This window comes from Glycine soja, chromosome 16, assembly GCF_004193775.1.
Source record: "Glycine soja cultivar W05 chromosome 16, ASM419377v2, whole genome shotgun sequence".
Classification (NCBI taxonomy): domain Eukaryota; kingdom Viridiplantae; phylum Streptophyta; class Magnoliopsida; order Fabales; family Fabaceae; genus Glycine; species Glycine soja.
The window spans coordinates 25,581,890-25,592,687 of record NC_041017.1 but is presented as its reverse complement, the minus strand read 5'-3'; the positions used below and the strand labels follow the sequence as shown (position 1 = coordinate 25,592,687).

The 10,798-nt window shown below is 36.3% G+C and overlaps 1 non-coding gene across 1 annotated transcript; it reads left to right on the top strand.

Moving 5' to 3' along the window:
• The first annotated feature begins 1,075 nt into the window (after window positions 1–1,075).
• On the top strand, window positions 1,076–1,182 carry LOC114391296. The gene has a single exon (XR_003662098.1). It is a non-coding gene; the product is annotated as a small nucleolar RNA R71 (small nucleolar RNA).
• The last annotated feature ends 9,616 nt before the right edge of the window (window positions 1,183–10,798 follow it).

Sequence of the window (10,798 nt, the reverse complement as noted above, 5' to 3'; positions counted from 1 at the left end):
TTTGTTGGAAACTGCTCTTGGAGGGAATGGAAGAGGGGGAATGTGCTGCTTCTGCAAATCAGAATTACCTGTGGAAGAAGATTCACCTGCACAGAAATTGTTAGGTAGATTTTTGTCATCACCTTTTTCTGGAATAGAGTGAAGTTTGGCAGGTTCATTTGCAGATGAGGAAGGTGCTACGGGTTGAGGTCCTTGACACTGCTTTCCCGACCTCAATGAAATGGCACTGACATTTTTGGGATTTTGGACAGCTTGAGAAGGCAGCTTGTCAGAATTCTGGGATTGTTGTTGATTCAATTGGGTAGCTAATTGTCCCATCTGATTGGTTAAGCTCTGAATGGAGGCTCTGGTCTCTTGCTGAAACTGCATGTTCTGCATAGTCATTTGCCTCACAAGTTCTTCGAGGGAAGGTTGTGGAGGGGCCTCAACTGTTGGCTGTTTCTGGTGTTGTTGCTGTTGTTGGATTGGTGGAGGAATGTATGGTCTGCTTGGGCCAGCAACATTTTGGAAGGAAGGAGCAGGCTGCTGTTGCTGTTGCTGAGGGCTGGACCATCTGAGGTTAGGGTGATTCCTCCATCCAGGGTTGTATCTGTTGCTGGAAAGGTCATAATTGCTCTGCTGTGGTTGATTTTGCTGCTGAGGTTGAGGAGGTCTATTGTAAATATTTGCAGCATAAGCTTCAGGCTGCTCAATTGCTCCAGGTTGCTGCATGGAAGGGCAAAGGTCTGTATGGTGGTCAGCAGAGGAGCACAAACCACAAACCCTTGCGACAGGTACAGATTTCTGATTCAAGGCCAGCTGGGTTACCAAGTTGACCAACGCATCCAGTTTGCCTTCAAGCTTCTTAGTTTCAGATGATGCAGATGGGTTTGTAGCTACCTCATGCACTCCTCTAATGACTATGGCATCATTTCTGGCGCTAAACTGCTGGGAGTTGGAGGCCATCTTCTCAATTAAATTTCTGGCTTCAGCAGGAGTCATGTCTCCAAGGGCTCCACCACTGGCAGCATCTATCATACTTCTCTCCATATTACTGAGTCCTTCATAAAAATATTGGAGAAGAAGCTGTTCTGAAATCTGATGGTAGGGGCAACTGGCACATAGTTTCTTAAATCTCTCCCAGTACTCATACAGGCTCTCTCCACTGAGTTGTCTAATACCTGAGATATCCTTCCTGATGGCTGTGGTCCTGGAAGCAGGGAAAAGTTTTTCTAAGAATACTCTCTTAAGGTCATCCCAGCTCGTGATGGACCTTGGAGCAAGGTAATACAGCCAGTCCTTTGCCACTCCCTCTAATGAATGAGGAAAAGCCTTCAGAAATATGTGATCCTCTTGGACATCTGGGGGTTTCATGGTGGAGCAGACAATGTGAAATTCTTTCAAATGTTTGTGCGGGTCTTCACCTGCAAGGCCATGAAACTTTGGAAGCAAATGAATCAGTCCAGTTTTAAGAACATATGGGACATCCTCATCAGGGTATTGGATGCACAAGCTTTCATAGGTGAAATCAGGTGCAGCCATTTCCCTTAGAGTCCTCTCACAAGGTGGAGGTTGTGCCATGTTCTCAGAATGTGCAAAATCAGAATGCTCAGAATCAGAATGCTCAAAATTATAATGCTTAAGATCAGGATGTTCAAAATCACCAATAATAGAATGCACAGATTCACCAGTTATGGAATGCTCAGAATGATCAAAAGGTATAAAATGATGCCTAACTAATCTATGAAATGTCCTATCTATCTCAGGATCAAAGGGTTGTAAGTCAGATGGATTGCCTCTAGTCATACACTACATTTAGCATGCACACAACTAGTTGCCTTGTCATGTAAATAAAGGTGTAGGTTTGAACTACAGCTACCCTCAAATGATATCCAAATGACTTGAAATTTTGTGAGCAACCTTATAAAATGATGAGAAGATAGCACAAAAAATTTCAGACAAAAATTCAAAGTCTAACTATGAAAGCTAAAATTGGTAGGTTAAGAAAAATAAGTGAATAAAACTTGAAAAATAAAAAACTTTTGACAGAATCGCTTTTTTTGGACGATGGAGACCTCAGCCGGCCTACAGCAGGCTGCCATGGCATAGGAAATTTTTTTCTACCCCAAATGCATATATAATAATTGCGATTCTCATAACCGGAGCAAAAGTTATGGCCGTTTGAAGTTTTGACAAACACAAAATTTGCTAGTTTTTTGGAACTTTCAAATCTGACCAAACTAAAGGCTCTAGCTATATTTCCCACAAAATATGGATTAAAAGAAGTTACCACAAAAAAATTCAGCCAAAAATAACAACCCTAGCTATTAAAACAAAAAATCCCAAATAATTCAGCATGGGTGGTCACTAAAATCCGTCTCTAATTGATTTCTACTACTACTCTGTTTTTCCGCAAGCTGATTTCTACTACTACCCTGTTTTCAAACACAATCTTCACAGCAAAACACCCAAGACTGAAACAAGGGAAACGCTTAATGGGAAAACTGAAACAGAACACACATAAAACAAAATACCAGGACACTAAACAACACTAACACACATACTAACGCAATACTAACAATTAAACATAAAACACGAAAGGATTAAACACACAACACTAGCTAGCTATTATGAACCTTTGGACACTGCTCCCCGGCAACGGCGCCAAATTTGATCGAGGCCGTACCCGAATCAAATAAACATGAAAATGCAGTAACTAGGAAGTGATCCTAGGTCGTTTCCCAACGAGCAGTGACAAGCCAAATGTTCATAATATACTTGCAGTAACAGTAACGATGGGGGGGGGGGTTTGGTTGTTTGGTAATTAAAGAGCAGAACAAATAAAATGGAATACGAAACTAATATTAAAAACGGGTTGTTTCCTCTGATTCAGAAGCCACTCTCTTATCCTGGGTTATGGAGAATTCGTCCCTAACAGTCAACCACTTAATCCAACCCTATTTCAATTTACTAAGCGAAAATCAACTTAGGGTTTTCTATACGTGATTAGGCACCACATACACCAGTTAGCCCTTCGTCCATTAAGCATGAACGCAAGTTAGGCTCAGAGGCAATTAATCGAACACGAAGCGTGCACTGATTAATATTCACGAAATTGGGATAACTGGTGAAGGGAAAACTGCCAGGAAACCACATTATAAACGAAACCTCAAAGAGAGTTGGGCTTCGTCCTCAAAAGGAAACAACATCAGAAAATCTAGCCTTCCATGGATTCAAACAGAAAACGCAAATGAAGCATGAAGCAGAAACGTAAATGAACAAGAACGTAAATGAACAGAAACGTAAATGAACAGAAACGTAAATGAAAGTAGAAGAAGAAGCAAGAATGAACTCGTAATTAGAAGCAGAAAACGGAAATTTGCATTAAGAACGAAAACTGTAACAAGGGAACAGAAAAACGTGAAAACCTAAAACCAAAGCTCTGAATAATGAAAATAGCATAGCAGAATAGAATGCCCTGCACGAATCCCAAGGCAGCTATTTAAAAAGAGTCACTCAAAGTCACTGGGCCCTATTACAATACTCTGGCCCAAAACGAAATAAACACTGAACAACATAAAATAAAATTACGAAATTTCCTAATTAGAAATTAACTAAGGTAAGCGCTGCTTTATTTGCCCTCTTCAAGTCCACAACCAAAATCCGGATTAAGCCCAATGTTTCATTAATTCCTGAAATTAGATTAAAAACATCAAATTAGCTAAATGAGCCCAAATAATAAAACTGCCTAATTAATTGACAATTAAGACCAATCAATAATTAAAATGGTGCAAAAAGGGTTTAGAAAATAGAAGAAAATGATGGCACATCAATGATGAATGTTTTTAGTGGTGCAACCCTTTTTTGTAAAGTCACTTGTGCACCCAACATCTTCATGATTTGTGTACATAGGGACTCATTAGGTAAATTTGTTCTTATTTTTAGTTTCAATACAAACTTAGGTACTCATATGGGACACCTTAGGTTTGTCATACTTTTTGGTAGGAATAATCAACATAAAAATACAGAAAAAAGTATGTTTTATTGTATTACTTTTCTTAATTTTTTAAATAGTGATCAAGGGGTTCCCATGAACCCTAAGAGAATAAAGGTCATTCCTGAGTGGCCCACTCCACCAAGTATAAGAAAAATTTGGGGCTTCCATGACTTAACAAACTTTTACAAAAGGTTTGTCCCATATTTTTCTATACTTGTAGCACCACTCATTGAGTTGGTAAGGAACCATGTTCCTTCATGGGAAGATGCCCAGGAAATGGGTTTTCAAACCTTATCTTACTTCAACATATCAAACACCACTAATACATATGTTTTTGTTCTTTTTACATGTGTTGAGGAAAAAAGCCCAGAGTTTCAAGAACCTCGGGATTTGAGGTCAATTCCTTTTCAAGAGGGAGGGAATGATGCAATCCTACCCTGCAAGGGCATTGGATAGAAGACTTCAAGAAGATTTGGCCAGAGATGCAAGAGAAGGCCCTAGGATTCTCATGAGCCTTTTGGTAGATTTCGGGCCCATGGGCTAAGTATGAGCCCGCTTATCTTTGTACATATTAGATTAAGGTTTCCTTTAGTTTTTGGCCTTGTATTTAGGGCTCCATAATATAGGTAAGGTACCCTAGAAATGTAGGATTTTTCAGCCCTTGTATTTTAGGGCACCTAGACTAGTTTTTGTATTAGGGACAATTTTGCAATTTCACATGCATTAAGTGAATATTTGATGTGTGTGTTGGAAAATAAATTTAATTGAATTGGGAGAAGCCCAATCCAATTAAATTTTAGAGGGGGAGGTGAGCATTTGCTTGCTACACCTCATTGCCACATCATATAGTCACACTTTGTGCATGTCCTTCATGCTTTACATGTCTCATGACACCTAAACACATTTAGTGGAGAATCTTGGACTTGATCTTGGATTAATGGGCTGAACATAACTAAAATTCACTAATCATAATTAGTGAAATTTTGGCTCCAAAATTTCACTCCACAAATTTAATTTCAAATCCAAGTGAAATTTGAATAGAATTTCAAATTTCCCTCTAATTTTGTGTGACACTTAGACTATAAATAGAGGTCATGTGTGTGAAATTTTTTCAACTTTGATCATTTGAAAATTAAACTTCAAATTTCAGAGCTCTTTTAGAGCATAAAATTTCGTGCTCTTCTCTTCCTCTCCCTTCATTCATCTCCTTCTTCTTCCAAGCTCTTATCCATGACCTTCTATGGTGGTGAGCTTCTTCTAGACTCATCTTCTCCTTGAAGTGGCGTCTCCTCTCTCTCTTCCTTCTCCATTCCGCTCCATTCATCTTCCTAGAAGCAAAGGAATCCATTGATGAAGAAGATCCTAGACCTACAAGCTCCACATGGAGCTTACATCACTGTGTTTTTTACCAAGAAGAAGACTTGTGATAATGTAACAATCAAAACCATAACTTTCAAATTGTAAAATTTCAATAGATTTTAAATCGTTAAGGGTTATGTTTAGCTATTGCTTACTATACTTCTTTGTTTCTACCAACTAAAATTAAAAAAGTATAGCAATTTTAAGAATCATACAGACTAATGATTCATCTAAGATATTGCTAAAATTACCAAGGAGTAATGTAGCCAAGCACACGACAAGTATAATGGCAGAGGTATTTTTTGATACTTTTGAATTTTCCTAATCCAGTGTAAATTTACAAAATTAGATACTAAAATCAAAACTAGAAATTTGCTTCAGCAACAAAACAATCACTAAATATCGATTTAAAAAATGAAGAGAATTGTGCGGTACTCACGGTGAGTACATGTTGGTAATTAGCATAATGGGTTGTGACAAGGCCTTGCTAAGATTTCCGTCTGAAGCGATAATGATAAGTGACGATAACAATGATGGACGATACGATGAAGAAAGCAACTTAGATTGAGGAGAAAAACCAACATAACTTACTAAGGAATTAGCCATGTTTGAATCATCCACTCTCTTCTCCCCCAATTCCTTCACTTTCTTTATCACACTCTCCACTTCGTGCCTCCCACCTCCCTGGCTTCCCCACCGAATTCTTCACCATCTGCTTCTTCAGCATCTCTACATCCTCCTCGCTCCACTCCTTCTCCTCCTCCACCATTATCGCACGCTTCTTGATTCCCGAAGATTCTTTTCTCTTTTCCGCCGCGCTGACAAAAACCATTGGGATCACCATCGAGCCTCTGTTGTTTGGATTGCCATCATCAGCCTTGGGCTCCGGATCGAGGAAGTTAACGACCTCGCCGTGGCTGACACACACGTTGCCGCCAGTGATGGAGGGAGAGGCAAAGGGGCTAATGTGGAGAGAGTATCAGCTAGAAGAGGTGCAATTTGAAGGGCTACGCTTGGAGGAAGAAGAGGGAGAGAGTGAGGAGAGAGAAATGGTGGTGAAGACGAATGGCTTGGTTTGTGGTTTGCACAGAAGATGAGCAGCTTTGTTTTGCTATACCTAGACCAACATAAACCCCACACAACTCTGCATTAAAAGCATTTATTCTTCCAATTTTCCTTGCATATCCCATGATTTAGTCTCCTTTTTCATCTCTAATTAATCCTCCATGCCTCACTAGAACATTTTGAGACTGAACCGAGCCATCGAAATTCAGCCTATAGATTTTCTGTAGGAGGAATCCATTTCACCAAAATCTGTCTAGTCTCATGACCGATAACACTGCTAAGAGAACTCTCCCTATACTCCTCCCATCTTTTAAGAATGTACTCCCACGGTCTATGATGCTGAACAAAGGATAGATCATGAAGGTGTTTATTTCTCCACACCCATAAAAAATAGCACCCAAAGGACCAAATACGCCTCCAAATCTTTATTACTCAGAAGGAGATAGGTTTAGACTCAACCACTCATTTTCATCTGTAGTAAGAAAGGATTCCCTAGTGTAACCTTCCAATCTGCACAAACCGCATGAATTTGATCCACCATATTTATAAGCTTGACATCATTAGCTACCTATTTATCTTTCTAGAAATCCACTAGAGTACCTTTTCCTATGGCCTAGAATTCCCCATTTGTCGTGTGAGGCCAGATTCCCCATTTCCTCTATATGTTTGATTTGTTAAAAAAGTATGGTCTTAGATTGCATAAACATGATTATTTCATGTTTGATTTTTTTTTTAAAAAAAAAACAAACAAGACAAGTTATCAAAGATGAATTAGACAAAACATTACTGCCACTATCTATAGTATTTCATTGTGACCACCACCGGTGGATGCACCATATATGGGGTTGGGGCAATTGCCCCCACCAATTTTTTTTATTTCTTAATGTATATAAAAAATTTTGCCTTCATACAAAATTATATATTGTCCCATTGGATTTTTTTCAACTCAAAGCTCAAACAAACATAAGACATTCAATATTAAATAATTACGTGCTCAATCTTAAACCATTTAACTCAATTCTCATTATTATTACATTAACAAAAAACATACACCATACACTACATAGAACACGATGTTTTAAGTAACATTTAAAAAATAATCCAATATATCTTTTAGTAAAAGAAAAGATAGATCAAATTGTTTTAATATATTAGATTGTTCTATTTTCTGAAAAAATATTATTATAATAATAGATTAGACTGGATAAAAATAATAAAAGTAAGAGATAAAGACAAATTGGTTAAACAAATCTCAAAAAATATAATTTCAAATTAAGTACAATGCTTATATAAGGACAAACAATTCATTTTCCTAGAATCACACAAATAAACCGTCTCTTTTGGTAGTAATGGGTTGCTCAAAGATTAAGAAGAATGGAGAAAACGGAGAAATTCTGTTGAGGTAAAGATAATGAAGAACTTAAATTACTTGCTTCAAGAGGTGAATAAAACTCTACCTTTTCAAAACTTTCATGGTTTTAGGAGCGTTTTTCTTTTATTGTGTTCTTGATACAAAGAAATCAAGACTAATGGTGTTTTAGTGTTGTTTATTTTAATGAAGGGCATTACATTTCACACACTAAATTAGTAACTTATCACACATGTTTGATTACAATGTGAATCGTTCCTCACTCCCCCTGACCCTCCCAATTCTCAAAACGGCCAAACACCACCATCTCTCACCTTAAATTACTCTGCGACTCACTTACACTTTTTTATTTAATTTCCCTAAATCTAATTAGATTTAATTCCTAAACTTATTCCATTATTCATGTTCATGGAATCACAGTGGTCTCACTCACGTCTGTGTGTTGTGTGCATTGGTAGCATTGCGGTCTTTGCGGAGTTGCAGTTTTTGCAAAATTGTGGTAAGATTTTTATAAAAAAGTAGTCTTTTACTCTTTTCAAATTTGAATATAAATTATTGATGAGGCTTAACATAATGGAGGGGGTTTCATTTGTAAGCAATATGAAGATGAGCTTTATTTTGTTTTTCTTTTTAACCTTAATTAGCTTTGTTTTTTTATTGAACATTTTCAAAGTATGAAAATGCATAGAGGAGAATTGTAATTTGTAGAAGCTTAAGTACTTTAGATTTCTTTTATCATGATATGATATATTTTGTAGTACCTTGTGATATTTTACTTTTGTAAAAATATTAGAAATTATTTCTTGCTCCCATTAAGAATTTTTTTTGAATCCGCCACTGAACCTTTGTCTTTGTGATCATCACCATTTTTGTTGTCATCATTATTGTTACTACCACCACTATTATTGTCATTGCTATCACTATCACTATTAGGGATAGACATAGAATTCAATAAGTGAGGGGCCAAAATCAAATAAATATGTAACATTAAAATTGATAAAAAAAATAATTTGGCTTAAATATGTTTTTGGTCCCTGATATATATCGTTTTTGGCATCTGGTCCCTAATAAGTTTTTCCTTTGAATCAGGTCCTTAATATTTTAAAAGTTTTGTCTGAGGTCCATGCCGTTAGTTGGGATTTGTTAACTGCTTATGTGATCGTTAACCAGACACGTTGGCATGCAACGTGTGGTGCCACATGTACTTGCTGCCTAAGTGGTATTACATGTAGGAAAAAGTTTTTTTTTTAATTAAAAATGACATCGTTTCTATACATTACAAGAAAAATGACCCATGCCTATGGATAAAAATCATCGCTAGATGTTAAAAATGCGTAGGTAAATGTAATAAAGACTTTGTCCTACGGACATTTTGGCCGTCAACTTTGAGGGGATGTATAGTGACAGATTATGGTTTGTCAGTAGAAGTTTTACCTACGAATTTACTTTTAGCTACAATTACATTTGATTGTCCCTATATATGATTCCTACAATTCACAATGTGCGTAGTTAAAAGTCATTAACTTATATCTACAACCTCTAACTGTAGGTAAAATATTAACTTGTACCTACAACCTCCAACTGTAGGTAAAAGTCATTAACTTATGCTTACCATTGAAAGATTGTAGATACAAATTTACTTGCACTTATAGGCTTTAATCATAGGTAAAAATCACATAATAAAAAACATACATTGCTTGTTATCTATTGAGATGTTTTATGTTTCCAAATTATTATTAATATTATTATAAAAAAAATTTCTCTTCTGATATTTCCAATTACATCACTTCTTTTTTAATCATAATCAAAATTTTCTACCGCCTTTGACAAATCAAAGAGGCTTCCATTCATTTTTTAAACATTGAATTTCCCAATAATCTTGTATCTTCACAGAAGCTTTAGATCTTTTTCTATATACAGACAGAGCATTGACAAGGTTTGTCTCAATGACTAGGTGAAGAAAACCAAGATAAAGAGGAAAATGAACAACGCCAACAAACCCAATATCATCATGATTTGACCCTTTGCACCAGCCTTCTTCATGAATAGCAAAACTCATGACCCCACTTGAAATGAAGACAAGAGAGTGGAAAACTATTAGAAAAGCTTAAGCTATAACGTAATAAACAACATGTCATCATGTCCTTCCTTGTAAGGCTTTTTTCCTTTTCATTTTTATTACTCTAGAAACAAGTGTTTAAATCAATGTGACAGCTCATGTTATAGTAATGAAATTCAACCAAAACTTTTAGACTATTCAACAATATATCATATCATCATTAACATAAACATACAACATACTATAGATCTAAGAACAATGTTGGCAACACTAACAAATACATCAATAAAAACCTAACGTACTCCGGTGTCCGAAGGCTCCTCACTATGTGAAGGTATAGGAGATGGTTATTGTATGTAGCCTTACCCTTGCTGTAGAAGCAAAGCTTCATGGTGAATCAAGAATGATTCAAAGATGTTTTGATGATAACAAAGATGATAACAAAAGATGATGACAAAGGTGATGACAAAAAGCTCAAAGGTCAATCAAAGGATGAGTTCAAGATGTTCAAGAAGGAATCAAGAACAAATTAAGACTCAAGAGGAAAAGTTGAAGAACACTTCAAGATTCAAGAAGAAGGATAAATTCAAGAATCAAGATTCAAGGATCAAGCTTTAAGAATCAAGATCAAGATTCAAGATTCAAGACTCAAGAATCAAGAATCAAGAGAAGACTTAATCAAGATAAGTATGAAAATGATTTTTCAAAAACTGAGTAGCACATGGATTTTTCACAAAACATGTTTACCAAAGATTTTTTACTCTCTGGTAATCGATTACCAGATTGCTGTAATCGATTACTAGTAGCAAAATTGTTTTGAAAAAGTTTTCAAATTGAATTTACAACGTTCCAATTAATTTCAAAAAGTTGTAATCGATTACAATATTTTGGTAATCGATTACCAGTGCCTTTGAACATTGAAATTCAAATTCAAATGTGAAGAGTCACATCCTTTCACATAAAAGCCTTG